Source organism: Delphinus delphis, chromosome 13 (assembly GCF_949987515.2).
Source record: "Delphinus delphis chromosome 13, mDelDel1.2, whole genome shotgun sequence".
Taxonomy (NCBI): Eukaryota; Metazoa; Chordata; class Mammalia; order Artiodactyla; family Delphinidae; genus Delphinus; species Delphinus delphis.
In genome coordinates this window covers 27,285,542-27,304,315 of record NC_082695.1, presented here as the reverse complement: position 1 = coordinate 27,304,315, position 18,774 = coordinate 27,285,542, and the positions used below count along the sequence as shown (strand labels likewise).

Below are 18,774 nucleotides of genomic sequence, written 5' to 3'. Positions count from 1 at the left end.
AATGAGGCAAGAGAGGAACACATACCAAATGAAGGAACAAGATAAAACCCCAGAAGAAGAACTAAAAGTGGAGACAGGTAATCTACTTGATAAAGAGTTAGGACAGACAGACTTCCGGGAAGATGGCGGAAGAGTAAGACTCAGAGATCACCTTCCTCCCCACAGATACACCAGAAATACATCTACGCGTGGAACAACTCCTACGGAGCACCTACTGAACGCTGGCAGAAGACCTCAGACCTCCCAAAAGGCAAGGAACCCCCCACGTACCTGGTTATGGCAAAAGAAAAAAATAAACAGAGACAAAAGGATAGGGACGGGTCCTGCACCAGCGGGAGGGAACTGTGAAGGAGGAAATGTGTCCACACACTAGGAAGCCCCTTCGCGGGCGGAGACTGCGGGTGGCGGAGTGGGGGAGCTTCGTTGGCGGAGACTGCGGGTGACGGAGTGGGGGAGCTTCGGAGCCGCGGAGGAGAGCACAGCAACAGGGGTGCGGAGGGCAAAGCGGAGAGATTCCAGCACAGAGGATCGGGGCCGACCGGCACTCACCGGCACTCACCAGAGGCTTGTCTGCTCGCCGGACGGGGCGGGCGGGGCTGGGAGCTGAGGCTCCGGCTTCTGTGGGAGCAACGGGAGAGGACTGAGGTTGGCGGCGTGAACACAGCCTGCAGGGCGTTAGTGCACCGCGGCTAGCCGGGAGGGAGTCTGGGGAAAAGTCTGGACCTGCCGAAGAGGCAAGAGACTTTTTCTTCCCTCTTTGTTTCCTGGTGCACGAGGAGAGGGGATTAAGAACGCTGCTTAAGAGAGGTCCAGAGACAGGCGCGAGCCGCGGCTAAAAGTGCGGAGCCCAGAGACAGACATGAGACGCTAAGGCCGCTGCTGCCGCCACCAAGAAGCCTGTGTGCGAACACAGGTCACTATCCACACCCCCTTCCGGGGAGCCTGTGGCAGCCCGCCACTGCCAGGGTCCCGGGATCCAGGGACAACTCCCCCGGGAGAACGCACGGCGCGCCTCAGGCTAGCAACGTCCTGCCGGCCTCTGCCGCCGCAGGCCCGCCCTGCACTCCAAGACCCTCCCTACCCCCCCCACCCCCCCCCACCCCACCCCCCCCCACCCCCCCCCCCGCCTGAGTGAGCCAGACCGTCCGAATCAGCGGGCTCCTTTAACCCCGTCCTGTCTGAGCAAAGAACAGACGCCCTCCGGCAACCTACACGCACAGGCGGGGCCAAATCCAAAGCTGAGCCCCTGGGAGCTGTGAGAACAAAGAAGAGAAAGGGAAATCTCTCCCAGCAGCCTCAGAAGCAGCGGATTAAAGCTCCACAATCAACTTGATGTACCCTGCATCTGTGGAATACATGAACAGACAACGAATCATCCCAAATTAAGGAGCGATGTGGATGAAAAGCTCTTGGTGCTGCAGCCAGGAGTTAGTGCTGTGCCTCTGAGGTGGGAGAGCCAACTTCAGGACACTGGTCCACAAGAGGCCTCCCAGCTGCACATAATATCAAACGGCGAAAATCTCCCAGAGATCTCCATCTCAACGCCAGCACCCAGCTTCACTCAACGACCAGCAAGCTACAGTGCTGGACATCCTATGCCAAACAACTAGCAAGACAGGAACACAACCCCACCCATTAGCAGAGAGCCTGCCCAAAATCATAGTAAGTCTACAGACACCCCAAAACACACCACGACACGTGAACCTGCCCACCAGAGAGACAAGATCCAGCCTCATCCACCAGAACACAGGCACTAGTACCCTCCACCAGGAAGACTACACAACCCACTGAACCAACCTTAGCCACTGGGGACAGACACAAAAAACAACAGGAACTACGAACCTTCAGCCTGCAAAAAGGAGACCCCAAACACAGTAAGATAAGCAAAATGAAAAGACAGAAAAACACACAGCAGATGAAGGAGCAAGATAAAAACCCACCAGACCTAACAAATGAAGAGGAAATAGGCAGTCTACCTGAAAAAGAATTCAGAATAATGATAGTAAAGATGATCCAAAATCTTGGAAACAGAATAGACAAAATGCAAGAATCAGTTAACAAGGACCTAGAAGAACTAAAGATGAAACAAGCAATGATGAACAACACAATAAATGAAATGAAAAATACTCTAGATGGGATCAATAGCAGAATAACTGAGGCAGAAGAACGGATAAGTGACCTGGAAGATAAAATAGTGGAAATAACTACTGCAGAGCAGAATAAAGAAAAAAGAATGAAAAGAACTGAGGACAGTCTCAGAGACCTCTGGGACAACATTAAACGCACCAACATTCGAATTATAGGGGTTCCAGAAGAAGAAGAGAAAAAGAAAGGGACTGAGAAAATATTTGAAGAGATTATAGTTGAAAACTTCCCTAATATGGGAAAGGAAATAGTTAATCAAGTCCAGGAAGCACAGAGAGTCCCATACAGGATAAATCCAAGGAGAAATATGCCAAGACACATATTAATCAAACTGTCAAAAATTAAATACAAAGAAAACATATTAAAAGCAGCAAGGGAAAAACAACAAATAACACACAAGGGAATCCCCATAAGGTTAACAACTGATCTTTCAGCAGAAACTCTGCAAGCCAGAAGGAAGTGGCAGGACATATTTAAAGTGATGAAGGAGAAAAACCTGCAACCAAGATTACTCTACCCAGCAAGGATCTCATTCAGATTTGATGGAGAAATTAAAACCTTTACAGACAAGCAAAAGCTGAGAGAGTTCAGCACCACCAAACCAGCTCTACAACAACTGCTAAAGGAACTTCTCTAGGCAAGAAATACAAAAGAAGGAAAAGACCTACAATAACGAACCCAAAACAATTAAGAAAATGGGAATGGGAACACACATATCGATAATTACCTTAAATGTAAATGGACTAAATGCTCCCATCAAAAGACACAGATTGGCTGAATGGATACAAAAACAAGACGCATATATTTGCTGTCTACAAGAGACCCACTTCAGACCTAGAGACACATACAGACTGAAAGTAAGGGGATGGAAAAAGGTATTTCATGCAAATGGAAACCAAAAGAAAGCTGGAGTAGCAATTCTCATATCAGACAAAATAGACTTTAAAACAAAGACTATTAGAAGAGACAAAGAAGGACACTACATAATGATCAAGGGATCGATCCAAGAAGAAGATATAACAATTGTAAATATTTATGCACCCAACATAGGAGCACCTCAATAAATAAGGCAAATACTGACAGCCATAAAAGGGGAAATCGACAGTAACACATTCATAGTAGGAGACTTTAACACCCCACTTTCACCAATGGACAGATCATCCAAAATGAAAATAAATAAGGAAGCACAAGCTTTAAATGATACATTAAACGAGATGGACTTAATTGATATTTATAGGACATTCCATCCAAAAACAACAGAATACACATTTTTCTCAAGTGCTCATGGAACATTCTCCAGGATAGATCATATCTTGGGTCACAAATCAAGCCTTGGTAAATTTAAGAAAATTCAAATTGTATCAAGTATCTTTTCCGACCACAACGCTATGAGACTAGATATCAATTACAGGAAAAGATCTGTAAAAAATACAAACACATGGAGGCTAAACAATACACTACTTAATAACGAAGTGATCACTGAAGAAATCAAAGAGGAAATCAAAAAATACCTAGAAACAAATGACAATGGAGACACGACGACTCAAAATCTATGGGATGCAGCAAAAGCAGTTCTAAGAGGGAAGTTTATAGCAATACAATCCTACCTTAAGAAACAGGAAACATCTCGAATAAAAAACCTAACCTTGCACCTAAAGCAATTAGAGAAAGAAGAACAAAAAAACCCCAAAGTTAGCAGAAGGAAAGAAATCATAAAAATCAGATCAGAAATAAATGAAAAAGAAATGAAGGAAACGATAGCAAACATCAATAAAACTAAAAGCTGGTTCTTTGAAAGGATAAACAAAATTGATAAACCATTAGCCAGACTCATCAAGAAAAAAAGGGAGAAGACTCAAATCAATAGAATTAGAAATGAAAAAGGAGAAGTAACAACTGACACTGCAGAAATACAAAAGATCATGAGAGATTACTACAAGCAACTCTATGCCAATAAAATGGACAACCTGGAAGAAATGGACAAATTCTTAGAAAGGCACAACCTGCCAAGACTGAATCAGGAAGAAATAGAAAATATGAACAGACCAATCACAAGCACTGAAATTGAAGCTGTGATTAAAAATCTTCCAACAAGCAAAAGCCCAGGACCAGATGGCTTCACAGGCGAATTCTATCAAACATTTAGAGAAGAGCTATCACCTATCCTTCTCAAACTCTTCCAAAATATAGCAGAGGGAGGAACACTCCCCAACTCATTCTACAAGGCCACCATCACCCTGACACCAAAACCAGACAAAGATGTCACAAAGAAAACTAAAGGCCAATATCACTGATGAACAGAGATGCAAAAATCCTCAACAAAATTCTAGCAAACAGAATCCAACAGCACATTAAACGGATCATACACCATGATCAAGTGGGGTTTATTCCAGGAATGCAAGGATTCTTCAATATACGCAAATCAATCAACGTGATACACCATATTAACAAACTGAAGGAGAAAAACCATGATCATCTCAATAGATGCAGAGAAAGCTTTTGACAAAATTCAACACCCATTTATGATAAAAACCCTGCAGAAAGTAGGCATAGAGGGAACTTTCCTCAACATAATAAAGGCCATATATGACAAACCCACAGCCAACATCATCCTCAATGGTGAAAAACTGAAAGCATTTCCACTAAGATCAGGAACAAGACAAGGTTGCCCACTCTCACCACTCTTATTCAACATAGTTTTGGAAGTTTTAGCCACAGCAATCAGAGAAGAAAAGGAAATAAGAGGAATCCAAATCGGAAAAGAAGAAGTAAAGCTGTCACTATTTGCAGATGACATGATACTATACATAGAGAATCCTAAAGATGCTACCAGAAAACTACTAGAGCTAATCAATGAATTTGGTAAAGTGGCAGGATACAAAATTAATGCACAGAAATCTCTGGCATTCCTATGCACTAAGGATGAAAAATCTGAAAGTGAAATCAAGAAAACACTCCCATTTACCATTGCAACAAAAAGAATAAAATATCTAGGAATAAACCTACCTAAGGAGACAAAAGACCTCTATGCAGAAAATTATAAGACACTGATGAAAGAAATTAAAGATGATACAAATAGATGGAGAGATATACCATGTTCTTGGATTGGAAGAATCAACATTGTGAAAATGACTCTACTACCCAAAGCAATCTACAGATTCAATGCAATCCCTATCAAACTACCACTGGCATTTTTCACAGAATTAGAACAAAAAATTTCACAATTTGTATGGAAACACAAAAGACCCCGAATAGCCAAAGCAATCTTGAGAACGAAAAACGGAGCTGGAGGAATCAGGCTCCCTGACTTCAGACTATACTACAAAGCTACAGTAATCAAGAGAGTATGGTACTGGCACAAAAACAGAAATATATATCAATGGAACAGGATAGAAAGCCCAGAGATAAACCCACGCACATATGGTCACCTTATCTTTGATAAAGGAGGCAGGAATGTACAGTGGAGAAAGGACAGCCTCTTCAATAAGTGGTGCTGGGAAAACTGGACAGCTACATGTAAAAGTATGAGATTAGATCACTCCCTAACACCATACACAAAAATAAGCTCAAAATGGATTAAAGACCTAAATGTAAGGCCAGAAACTATCAAACTCTTAGAGGAAAACATAGGCAGGACACTCTATGACATAAATCACAGCAAGGTCCTTTTTGACCCACCTCCTAGAGAAATGGAAATAAAAACAAAAGTAAACAAACGGGACCTAATGAAACTTCAAAGCTTTTGCGCAGCAAAGGAAACCATAAAGAAGGCCAAAGACAACCCTCAGAATGAGAGAAAATATTTGCAAATGAAGCAACTGACAAAGGATTAATCTCCAAAATTTATAAGCAGCTCATGCAGCTTAATAACAAAAACAACAAACAACCCAATCCAAAAATGGGCAGAAGACCTAAATAGACATTTCTCCAGAGAAGATATACAGATTGCCAACAAACACATGAAAGAATGCTCAACATCACTAATCATTAGAGAAATGCAAATCAAAACTACAATGAGATATCATCTCACACCAGTCAGAATGGCCATCATCAAAAAGTCTAGAAACAATAAATGCTGGAGAGGGTGTGGAGAAAAGGGAACCCTCTTACACTGTTGGTGGGAATGTAAATTGATACAGCCACTGTGGAGAACAGTATGGAGGTTCCTTAAAAAACTACAAATAGAACTACCATATGACCCAGCAATCCCACTACTGGGCATATACCCTGAGAAAACCATAATTTAAAAAGAGTCATGTACCAAAATGTTCATTGCAGCTCTATTTACAATAGCCCAGAGATGGAAACAACCTAAGTGTCCATCATCGGATGAATGGATAAAGAAGATGTGGCACATATATACAATGGAATATTACTCAGCCATAAAGAGAAACGAAATTGAGCTATTTGTAATGAGGTGGATAGACCTAGAGTCTGTCATACAGAGTGAAGTAAGTCAGAAAGAGAGAGACAAATACCGTATGCTAACATATATATGGAATTTAAGAAAAAAAAATGTCATGAAAAACCTAGGGGTGAAACAGGAATAAAGACACAGACTTACTAGAGAATGGACTTGAGGCTATGGGGAGGGGGAAGGGTAAACGGTGACAAAGCGAGAGAGAGGCATGGACATATATACACTACCAAACGTAAGGCAGATAGCTAGTGGGAAGCAGCCGCATAGCACAGGGAGATCAGCTTGGTGCTTTGTGACCGCCTGGAGGGGTGGGATAGGGAGGGTGGGAGGGAGGGAGACGCAAGCGGGAAGAGATATGGGAACATATGTATATATATAACTGATTCATTTTGTTGTGAAGCTGAAACTAACATACCATTGTAAAGCAATTATACTCCAATAAAGATGTTAAAATGAAAGAAAAAAGTTAGGACAGTTATCATAAAGATGATCAAATAACTCAGGAGAAGAATGGATGCACAGAGAGATAAGTTAGAAGCTTTAAAAAAGAATTAGAAAATATAAAGAACAACCAAACAGAAATGAAGAATACAATAACTGAAATGAAAAATACGCTAGAAGGAATCAACAGTGTACTTAGTGATACAGAGGCATAGATCAGCAAGCTGGAAGACAGAGTAGTGGAAATCACTGTTCTGAACAGGAAATAGAAAAAAACAATGAAAAGAAATGAGAGCAGTTTAAGAGACCTCTGGGACATCAAGTGGACTAATATTCACATTATTGGGGTCCCAGAAGGAGAAGACAGAGAGAAAGGGGATGAGAACATACCTAAGGAGGTAAAAGACCTGTACTTGAACACTGATGAAAGAAACTGAAGATGACACAAACAAATGGAAAGACATACCATGTTCATAGATTGGAAAAATATTTTTAAAATGACCATACTACCCAAGGCGATCTTCAGATTCAATGCAATCTCTATCAAAATACCAAGGGCATTTTTCACAGAAATAGAAAAAATAATTTCAATATTTGTATGGAAACACAAAAGACCCCCAAATAGCCAAAACAATCTTGAGAAAGAACAGAGCTGGAGGAATCAGTCCCTGACTTCAGACTACAATAATCAATCAGTATGGTACTGGCACAAAAAGAGACACATAGATCAGTGGAAAAAAATAGAGAGCCCAGAAATAAACCCCTGCACTTATGGTCAATTAATCTACAACAAAGAAGGCAAGAATATACAATGGAAAAAAGAGTCTCTTTAGTAAGTGGTGCTGGAAAACTGGACAGCTACATGTAAAAAAATTAGAACATTCTCTAACATCATATACAAAAATAAACTCAAAATGCATTAAATACCCAAATGTAAGACCAGATAGTATAAAACTCTTAGAGGAAAACACAGGCAGAACACTCTTTGACATAAATTGCAGCATTATTTTTTTGGCCCCATCTCCTAAAGCACAGGAAATAAAAGCAAAATAAACAAATGGGACCTAATTAAACTTAAAGCTTTTGCACAGCGAAGGAAACCATCGGTAAAATGAACAAGACAACCTCCTGAATGGGAGAAAATATTTGCAAATGATGTGACCGATAAGGAGTTATATCCAAAATATATAAATAGCTCATAAAACTCAGTATCAAACAACAACAAAAACTACCACAACCCAATTACAAAATGGGCACAAGACCTGAATAGACATTTTTCCAAAGACATACAGATGGCCAACAGGCACATGAAAAGATGCTCAACACTGTTAATCATCACAGAAATGCACAAAGGTTGGCGAGGATATGGAGAAAAGGGAACCCTTGTACGCTGCTGATGGAAATGTAAATTGGTGCAGCCAATGTGGAAAACAGTATAGGAGGTTTCTCAAAAGAACTAAAATTGAACTACCATATGACCCAGCAATTCCACTCCTAAGTATATATCTGAAAAAATGAAAACATGAAAAATATTGAAAAAATTCAAAAAGATACATGCACCCCAACATTCACTGCAGCATTATTTACAATTGCTAAGATATGGAAGCAACCTAAATGTCTATCAACAGATGAATGGATAAAGAAGATGTGGTATATATAAATGGAATACTACTCAGCCATAAAAAAACAAAATTTTTTCATATGCAACAACATGGATGGACTTGCAGGATATCAGGTTAAGTGAAATAAGTCACAGAAAGACAAATACTGTATGGTATCACTTATATGTGGAATCTAAAAAGAACAAACTAGTGAATATGACAAAAAAGAAACACAGAGAACAAACTAGTAGTTACTAGTTGGGAGAGGGAAGGGAGGAGGGGAAAAATAGGGGTAGAGGATTAAGAGGTACAAACTACAATGGATAAAATAAACTACAAGGATATCCTGTACAACACAGGGAATATAGCAAATATTTTATAACTATAAATGGAATATAACCTTAAAAATTGTGAATCACTATGTTGTACACCTAAAACTTACACACTACATCAACTATACCTCAATTTAAAAAAAAAAAGAAGGAAATCTTCCCATTTGCAACAACATAGATAAACCTTGAGGGCTTTATGTTAAACAAAGTAAGTCAGAAAGGAAAAGAAAAATATTGTATGATCTCACTTATATGTGGAATCTTAAAAACAACAACAAAGACCCAAACTCAAATTTGTACATACAGAGAATGGAGTGGTGGTTGCTGGGGAGGGCAGGGGGGTGAGGGAAGAAGGCCTGGTGAAATGGATGAAGGTGTTCAAAAGGTACAAGCTTCCAGTTATAAAATACGTAAGTAGTCATGAGGATGCAACGCACAGCATGGTGACTATAATTAATGTTGCATTGTATATTTGAAAGTTACTAGGAAAGTAGATCTTAAAAGTTCTTATCACAAGAAAAAAATTCTGTAACTATGTGAGATGATGGATATTAACTAGACTGTGGTGATCATTTTGCAATATATACAAATATCTGAATCATTATGTTATACAGCTGAAACTAACACAATGTTACATATCAATTATATCTCAATTGAAAAAAAGATGTTCATGCTCATCAGCATGTCTCTAGAGAATTGCAAATTAAAACAAGATACCACTACACATCTATTAGAATGACTAATATCCAAAACACTGACAACAAATGCTGCGGAGGTTGTGGAACAACAGCAACGGTCATTCATTGCTGGTGGGAATGCAAAATGGTACAGTCACTTTGGAAGACAGTTTGGCAGTTTCGTATAAGCTAAACGTAGGCTTACAATGAGTCAGCAATAGCACTCCTAGGTACTTAACCAAAATGAGCTGAAAATTTACATCCACACAAAAACCTGCACACAAATGTTTACAGCAGCTTAATTCATAACTGCCAAAAACTGGACATAACCAAGAAGTCCTTGAATAGATGAGTGGATAAACAAACTGATATATTGTATGATTCCAACATTCTGGAAGAGGTGTGACATTCTGGAAGAGGTGAAACTATAGAGATCAGTGGTAAAAAGATCAGTGGTTTCCAGGGTGGGGGAGGGAAGGGATGAATAGAAGGAGCACAGGACATTTTTAGGGGAGTGAAACATTCTGTATGATACTGTAATGGTGGATAAATGTCATTATGCAATTGCTAAAACCCACAAAAATAAATATACAACACAAAGAGTGAGCCCTAATGTGAACTATGAACTTTAGTTAATAATGTATTGATATTGTTCATCAATTCTAAAAAACGTACCACACTAATACAAGATGTCAATAATGGGGAAACAGTGTGTGGGTGGGTGGGGTGGATAAGGGGGGAATTCTCTGTACTATCTCTGCGCCATGTTTCTATAAACCTAAACTTCGCTAAAATAGTCCATTCATTAATTTCTTTAAAGACAGTACACTGTGGCCTTACCCAATACAACTGATACACAGTATAACTTTAACTTGAAGTACAGGTATGAGAACAGGATAAACGTAGAACTCATCAGGTTGAAACATAATAAAAAGGATAAATGAAGGAAAGAACTGCCTCTACTTATACAAAGTCCTCAATTACCATCAAACAGGAGGAAATTCGAATTTTCTCCTTTCAACAGATTAACATTCTAATTTATTCATTTTGATCTCTCTCTTAATCACACCTTGACTGCTGTTTCAAATCAAATTGAGTTTGCTGTTTAGAAAAAGTAACAGGATGCAAATTTATTTGCAGCACTTTCTGGGCTGTTACTTTCCTGCTCCATAAGGCACTGGATGGCTTCAACTTAATTTCTATTATATAATCCATCTTCTTCCATCTATTCTGCTTTTAAGCTTTCTATTACCAAAATTGAGCCACTAAAGCTGTGGCAATGATGAAGCCATTGTTAAATTTCTAATCTCCAGAAAAGGTTAAATTATGCCCCCTAGTGAATTCCCAAGGAATTTCATTAATGACTCATTGATTTCCCCAGCTTGTAAAGAAAATCAAATTTTCCAAAATTACTACACAAATATCTTAATTTACACAAAATGTTTCTCTTTTTTTATCTCTTTTCAGAGGCTCTAAGTTCAACAAGGCAAGTCAGGGTGATTTGTTATGGTAACACTGGTCCAGAATCCACGTGGTTCCAGACTTCCACCCACTTCCCTTTTGGGCTGTGGCAGGTGTTATCCCATTGCAATGGGAAGAATGCAAGCTTTACAGTCAGAAAGACTAGTTCCGACCCTTTCTGGAATTACTTTACTTAGCTCTTTTCCTCATTCCTAAAATGGAGTTAAATACACTTTTATCATATTGCATTTATATGATTAAATGAGATAAAGTATAGTATCTAGCACTTAATATGCTGGATCAATAATTAATTCTAGCTTTCTTTCTTCGTCGTCTCATCTACTGACCTGGTCAAACCAAGCTCATAGTCTTCCTTCATCTAAACTTCTGCCATTATTCCATTTGTTTGACCCATGCAAAATCCCAGCCTCTCTAGCAATACACTCCACTGGTCATACCTTTGTCACTGAAATAATCTGTTACTGACCCACAACTGAAATCCTCAAACTATACTATCCCACTCTCTTCAGCCTCTTCTTCTTCCAGCTTCCACTCCTTTACTCTCTCTGGACTCTAGTTCCAGGACCTTGTCCCACTTTACCCTCCTTTTCCTTCAAATCCAACAGCTCCTCCTGGTTTCACTCTTAAGTCTTTATCCAGCCTGGATTCTACAGTGCATTACTTGAATCACTACTTTGTCCTTCTGCAACACCAGACCACAAAATCTAATCCAGAGCCAGTCCAACCATCTGTTTTTCCCACAACTACATCCCACAATCATAGCTAAGCACTAACAAAAGCCACATAACTGAGTAAATTAGTACCAGCATACATTGATGGTACATCATTCTATCTCAGAAAGGCTCTGAATGCTGTGACAACCGATGATGGTTTCTGATCAGATGAGCTTCCTCCACCATTCCTCACTTTTCCCAATCTCTTCAAGCCTCATACTTCACTTTCAGATGGCAAAATATAAAGTATACATCAGATCATGTCTCTCCTCTGTTTAAAGCTCCCCAATTTCTCCCAAGGTAAGTCCTTACAACTGCCTACAATGCCTTACACCAGCAGTCCCCAACCCTTCTGGCACCAGGGACCCGTTTCGTGGAAGACAATTTTTCCATGGACTGGGGGCGGGGCATCGGGGGTGGGGATAGGTGCAGGTGGTAATGCGAGCGATGGGGAGCAGCAGATGAAGCTCTGCACCGCTGCTCACCTCCTGCTGTGTGGCCCAGTTCCCAACAGGCCGTGGACCGGTAATGGTCCGAGGCCAGGGAGTTGGGGACCCCTGCCTTACACAACCTTCTACCTTTCCCTCACTGAATACATCACCTACTCTCAGTCTGTGCCTTGCTCACTCGGCTCCAGCCACACTAGCCCCCCTACAGCTCTTCGAACATGCTAAAAAGGCCCCTGCTTTAAGAACTCTGCATTAACTGTTCCCTCTGCTTGGAAGAGTCTTTCTCCAGATATCTGCATGACTAACTCCTTCACTTCCTACAAGTCTTTGTTCAAATGGTACCCGCTCCATGGGGTCACTGCTCCAAATCCTTTCTCTTCCAGCCCTGTCATCCCAATATTGCTTATCTTGTTCTATTTGTTCCTTTTTCCATAGCACTTATTGTCTAACACCCTACATGATTCACTTATTTATTATTGTTTTAGGATAATTATTATTCACTTATTATTATCATTTAAGTCCATTTAAGGACTGACAAGGACAGAATTTTTTTTCCCGTTTTGTTCACTACTGCATCTCAGGTGCCAACAACAAAGGTTGGCTGGCACATAGGAGGCACCTAATATTTTTTAAATGAATAATTAGATAAAGCTATCCTTCACTTCCCCTTAAAAATGAACCAAAATTATTAGGGGATGAATTTTCTCAACTTCAGCCTTCTCCCTTCCAGTTACCTGCATCCAAACCCACCTCAGGGTTAGTTAACTGCCTCCTCAGAAAATGAACTAGCCCTCCATTCAAAGCCCATTCCTCCATCTGTGTTCTAGATCTAAACTCTTCCTGTGTCTTCCAAGAATTCTGCTCAACCAAGTTTTCCTTGTATTTTTCTACTGCTATTCTTTTTCCTGTACTCCAACTGCCCTCTCCTCTGGCTTCTTTCCTTCAGCATATACATATGCAATTAAGAAAACATGTCTCTCTATAGTATCTGCCCAATTTCCAATTACCTTCACTTCATTTAAGGATCCCCAGTTTAGTGGCAGCAAAGTCACTGTAATTTCTGACCCACAGAGAAGAGCAATCATAGAGCTCTTCATGGATGCTGGGGCTCCCCTCACAAATTTAATTCTCCCAGTCATGGTGAAAAGTTTCTCTTCTGGACTCCCCCAGAGGGGGTGAGCTGCTCTTATGTGTTAAATCCACTCTACCAGTCCAGTGTCCCTAAGCCTTTGGACCCCTTCCTCTTTAGTGTACCAAGGCAGGTCTGGCATTTCAACTTCATTTAGCGTGGGTCACCTTTTGGTCCATGCTTCAGCCAACCAATCAAACTGTTGAGAGCCCTTTCTAACCCCTCAAGCTATAAAAGTGAATCAAGAATCTCTGCTTAGTGGGCCTATATCAGTAAATTTAGCCCGGCCCAACTTTATGTTCCTTCCACCATTATCCCACATCCTTAATATCCATTCCTAAACATATCCCCCAGATTTCCATGTATATAAACAAATAAACATTCCTGCCATTTTTTAAGAGTATGGCACACCCCCTCAGGTCACATTTTGTAGCTGACCCTTGAGGGCTTGTTAGGGTGGGAATCTAGTTATAGGTCTAGAAGCAAAGAAGTGTGGTAGAGGTAGTTCTTGAGGAGAATCAATCAGCAATGTCTAGCCTTCAGGGAAGGTCATTACAGGTTAACTTCCTCAAACAGGAGTGGAAAGACTGCTTCTACTGCCAGAGAAGACTAATGAAAACTTAGGGGTTCAATACTCCATTCCAAATTTGAGGATCTCAACCTTCCCCAGTCAATGCTCTCATTTTAACAGCAGACACCCTGTTAGAATGGGAATTCATTTTGCATTGTAATCCAGCCACTCTGCAGGATAAGAGTTTGGTTTTCAGCAATCTCAGCTCTGCATCTATGTGAGAAGGGCAAACATAGAAACTTTCTGGTCATTTATACAGAGCTTGAGCTGGGAATTTCAAGACCTGAGCTCATCACTCTCCACCTCCTACCCCCTTTCTCCGAAAACAGAGCAACCAGTCAGTCTCATTACACTTGTTCATCATCTGGGAAAAATGTTTTAAATCTTCAAATACATGATCACCCAGAACCTGGTCTTTCATTAAGTATCTGAGTAGTAGTATCCAATGGTGGTATTTTGCATATCTCTATTGTCATATCACATCGTGGGCTACAGTGCCTGCCTTCTTTACCACTGAAAATAGTCAAGGGTGCCTTTAAATCTAATCAGATTAGAGAACCAATTTCAGGAATGCCATAACCAATCCAGAAAATTCATCCTTAAGATTCTGTTCCTCTAGAACCACTCTCAGTACCAAAATCTGAATCAGACAGGGTTCTCCAGAGATACAGAACCAACAGGAAAAAACATATACATATATCTATATCTACCTATTGGGAATCTATTATTAGATTGTTTATTTAAATAGATATATTTATTTTAAGGAACTGGCTCACACAATTGTGAGGGCTACACATCTGAAATGTGTAGAGTGGATTTGCAGGCTGGAAACTCATACAAGAGTTGACGCCACATGCAGTGGTTGAGAATCCGCCTGCCAGTGCAGGGGACACGGGTTCCATCCCTGGTCCGGGAAGATCCCACATGCCGCGGAGCAACTAAGCCCGTGCACCACAACTACTGAGCCTGTGCTCTAGAGCCCACGAGCCACACCTACTGAGCCTGCATGCTACAACTACTGAAGCCCGTGCGCCTAGAGCCCATGCTCCACAACAAGAGAAGCCACCACAGTAAGAAGCCGTGCACCACAACGAAGAGTAGCCCCAGCTCGCCGCAACTAGAGAAAGCCCACGTGCAGCAATGAACACCCAACACAGCGAAAAATAAATAAATTAAATAAATAAATTTTTAAAAAAAAGAATTGATGCCACAGCCTTGGGATTTTTTTCTTCTTGAGGCACCTCAGTTTGAAATTTAGGTTTTCAATTGATTGAATGAGGCCCACCCGTATTATGGAGGGTAATCTCCTTAAAGTCAATTGATTACAGATGTTGACACATTTTCAAAATACCATCACAGTATCACTTAATAGGTACTATAGCCATGTCTAGTTAACATATAAAACTAATCATCACACATATAAACTTACAGATTTCTCAAGCAAATCTTTACTTTCTATTACAGGAAAAACCTTTTAAACAATAATATCTTATGTGTTCAAAAAAAGGCAATAAAATTTCAGTAGGGACACTTCGGCTGAGCGGACTGAAGGAATGAACAGTTCTTCCAAAACTATTTGGAGAAACACAGCTTCTACAACCACCTCTCTTTCCTACCTCCAAGAACACTATCATTCCTAGGAAGCTATAACATTGTATCTACATTTTAAAAACAATTTTTATGTTTCAAAAATGTGATCTTCAACTCCACAACAGAAATGACACCTTAAAATTACCCACCTCCGAGTGCTCTCACTTTAAGGGATGGTATCTATTGAAACTGTTGCTTGCCTTTAGTCTGACCAGAAAACTTACAAATTACTACTTCATTTTCTCTCACTGACAAAAGTATAACATCTTATGGAGAAACCCAAACGAACTTTTTGGCCAACCCAATACAAACCAGGAGAAATCCAAACCAGTCTGGGTGAATAATGGACCAAATAATCAAAACAGCACATAAAGAAATCTTATAAATAGGCTGAAATAAATCCTGCATGTCCTTTCAAAAAAAAATGGGATTTTTAAAAACCTCTCTAGGCTATTCATTCATCCATTACCACCCCACTATGTGCCAGGCACTGCTCAAGGCACCTGGGTTAAACCACTGAACAAAATGATGATCCCTGTCTTGCTAGAGTTCATACACTAGCAAGACAACATCCTAATCCAGCTATTTTCTCTCTGAACATAATAACCCAAGCATTAAGAAGTATCAAAACATTTTCTGAAAATCTACTATGTTTCAGTCAACTTCCAGTTCTGAGTCTGGCCTTAAACTGGCACTGTTTCATCATTAGCATAGAGTCTGATTTCTGGAGTCAGGCTGCCTGGATCCAAAACCTAGCCCACCACTACTTCCCAGTTGCATAACGTTGGACAAGTTACTTACCCCTCACCTATAAAACAAAAATAATCATAACAACTATCCCACTGAAAATGTAAGAGTTAAATGACTTCAAATGTATAAAGCACTTAATTTGGCACACAGAAGGTACTAAACTATCAGCTATTATTATTTTAATTCAACTTCCAGAAAACCATTTATTACTCAGGCAATTGTGGGAAACATAACACCAATGGTAACTTTTAAAATATCTTATCTAGCCCATTTACTCTCTCGATCACTACTACCTTCAAGAGTTCATCCTCTATTCTTGAAACCAGTGGGTAATCATTAAATCCATTTCACCTGTAACCTGCCTTACACCCTTTTCCAATCACCTTTCCCCACACTCCCACCTCAGACAGCCCTACTTCTTTATTCTTTATCCCATAAATACCCAGAGCCCTTCGCTTTAGGATAGATGGACTAGTTTTCCTGTCTCCTCACTTGCTTGCCTTGTGAATAAACCCTCTCTTTGCTGTGAACCTGAGCATCTCAGTGTTTGGCTTGCTGGGAGTTGGGCAAAACGAACCTGGTTCAGAAATACTCTCAACTGAATCTACTTGACTTCTAGTTAACTTTAATAAAAACTACAAAATGTGATCTCTATATATCTCATTCACAACATCAATTCACGGTAGAGTTTGTATAAACATATAGTTAGGAGGCTTTTAATCTAATGAGAAAATTTCTTCAAAAGTCAAAATTAGATTCCTTTTCCATAAAATTACAACAGCAACTATCATAAGAAACTTTAGCATTGGAACCAGCATATATGGATATGTAATTAGCCAGTTCTAAATGCATGAATACGCAATAACACATTCAATCTCTAGGATGACCTTTGCAGTTGTCAATAATGATGAACTCAGGTGGAGAGCAAAACAACCTACTATAAAAATAAACAACAGAGAAAAGTAAAAATATGCCATGTGGAAAAATGTATTTTCCCAATACGCTGTGAAAAGTAACAAGTACTACTAAATCACACTGAGAAAGAGACATTTCGTCATAGTGATTTTCTACACGTCAGCTGTGGCAGGCCACTAATTTATGTTTAGAGAAATAAATAAGGATACATTTAGCTGAATTTTTAGGTTTGATGCTTAAACTTTCTTGGAAGGATGGATCACTGGCTATTTTGTATGCATAAAGAGTATTTACAGACACATATTCAAGTAATCTTACTTGTGTTATGAGGGCGGTAAGTATCAAAGGTGCATGCATCACTATGGTAAAAAAAAAATCAACCTCGAAAAAAAAATAATGAACTGGTTAATTCTCAACTTAGTTCACTGCACATAATAAAAAAAAATACAAGTACAGTCATCTGAAATGGATGGTTCATCCTCATTCATTAAAAACAGACTTCATTCTTGGTCCAAAGTTTATAAGTGGTCAACAACCTCAGAAAGGTTAGTGCCCACAATTTAGAATTTTGACTCGATTGTAAAGTACATGCTGCGAATGTTGCTTTCCCCCAGGCGAAGTCTAGTGGCTAATATAACTGCGTCTACTGACAAGTATGCAGGCTAGTGAACCTATTTCCAAAGCTGCTTTTAAACGGATCAATTTTCATGAAGAATAATGGAAAACGTATTTCTGATCCCGTTTTACACCCTTCAGGTGGGAGGTGCTGAGGCACAAAGCATCAACAATTTTAGGTCCACAGGCACAGTTTTGACCCTAGTCTGGGGTGGCAAGCAGGTACCTGCGACTCTCCAGTAGATATTTAAGGGAAAGGACGAACAAAGCGTGTTGACTCCCCAACCATCCCATACCAAAATCCAGAAAACACAGATACTATCAGGAAGGCGTTTCTCCTAAACAGGTGTGGGCTGCCCCTTCCTTCAGAGTCTGACAGATGAGAACGGCCCTCTCGAGAGAAGTCTAGCTGAACCTCCCGAATGCGGCGGTAGGGAGCGACACGCGGTCCCCGGGGAGAAGTAGGGCGCCGCGCGTTTCCGAATCAAGTCCGAGCGCGGGGGCTCTCAGGCCCCTCCCGGCCGGCGTCCAAGTAAAGGCAGAGCAAAGGGTGAAGGTGGCAGAGCGGAGGCTGGAAAACCGCCCCACAGACAGGGTTTGCAGGACACCGGCGCACAGCGAAGGCCGGGGTGACCTCTGTCCGCCCCGGGGCCGCTCACCGCCGCGTACTACGTTGAGGAGGCCCCGCCGACTGCCCGGCCCCGCCCCCAGAGGCCTCGACCCAGGATACCTCAGGACCTGAGGCCGCCGCCGCCGCCGCCGCTCCCCGCCGTGAGGCCGCTTGGAGCCCCCGCCGTGTCCCTCCGCAGAGCCACCAGCCGAGCGTGGGTCAGGGCGCCGAAAGCCGCGTGCTCAGGCGACCCGGCCTCCGGCCTGCCCGCCCAACACACCGGCCCCACCAACCACTGGCTCGCACCGCTCTTGCCGGCGCCCTCAGCACGGCG

The 18,774-nt window shown here is 41.0% G+C and overlaps 1 protein-coding gene across 3 annotated transcripts in view; it reads right to left on the bottom strand.

The window, feature by feature from the left end:
- FAM210A (family with sequence similarity 210 member A) overlaps positions 1-18,751 on the bottom strand; it is a 45,889-nt gene extending 27,138 nt beyond the window's left edge. The window contains exons 1-2 of one of the 3 annotated variants that reach the window (XM_060028603.1): positions 18,561-18,751; positions 550-618 (exon numbers count right to left, since the gene is read on the bottom strand). The gene's annotated coding sequence lies outside the window, so the exon portion shown is untranslated. The other 2 variants (XM_060028599.1, XM_060028602.1) reach the window with 2 other exon arrangements.
- Between the last annotated feature and the right edge of the window lie 23 nt (positions 18,752-18,774).